Source organism: Sinocyclocheilus grahami, unplaced genomic scaffold, assembly GCF_001515645.1.
Source record: "Sinocyclocheilus grahami isolate Dianchi unplaced genomic scaffold, SAMN03320097.WGS_v1.1 scaffold4223.1, whole genome shotgun sequence".
NCBI lineage: Eukaryota > Metazoa > Chordata > Actinopteri > Cypriniformes > Cyprinidae > Sinocyclocheilus > Sinocyclocheilus grahami.
In genome coordinates, this window is record NW_015509203.1 from 7,027 (window position 1) to 7,571 (window position 545).

Sequence of the window (545 nt, forward strand, 5' to 3'; positions counted from 1 at the left end):
CTCAGCATATGCCACATTGTTGCTAATTGGAAACCAAGCTTGTTGAAGGGAAATGGTTGTCACACACACAACCCTAATAAATTCATTCTGTCTGCGTCGCTTAGAAAATGTAATTTCAGTGAAATGGCTTTTCTTTTATATAGCGTTTTAGCCAATTTAGTTTGTTTTGTTGAATACTGCGGCAATTTGAAAGAAAAAAGGTTTAAACATGCATTTGAACAATGAATATAAATGAAAGGAGAATATGATCTGTTCATTCATATATTTTGAAAAGTCCAGAAATTCCCAAATGTAGTTCCGCGATTGAATTCTGTTTGATGCCCAAGGCTTTGGAATCAGCTTTCAGTTACTGAACCTTTAATGATATGAATGATTTAGGATTTAAAAAAAAAGAAAGATCTGAGCATGTTTGCAGAATGGCAGCCTCATAGCAATTATTTTAGGCCTCGTTAAAAGCCTCCCACCTATACCGTTCTCTCACAATCAATCGCCACTTTAGCGCCAATGAAGGAATGTGAAATTGTTGATCTCCTCTCAGTCTAATT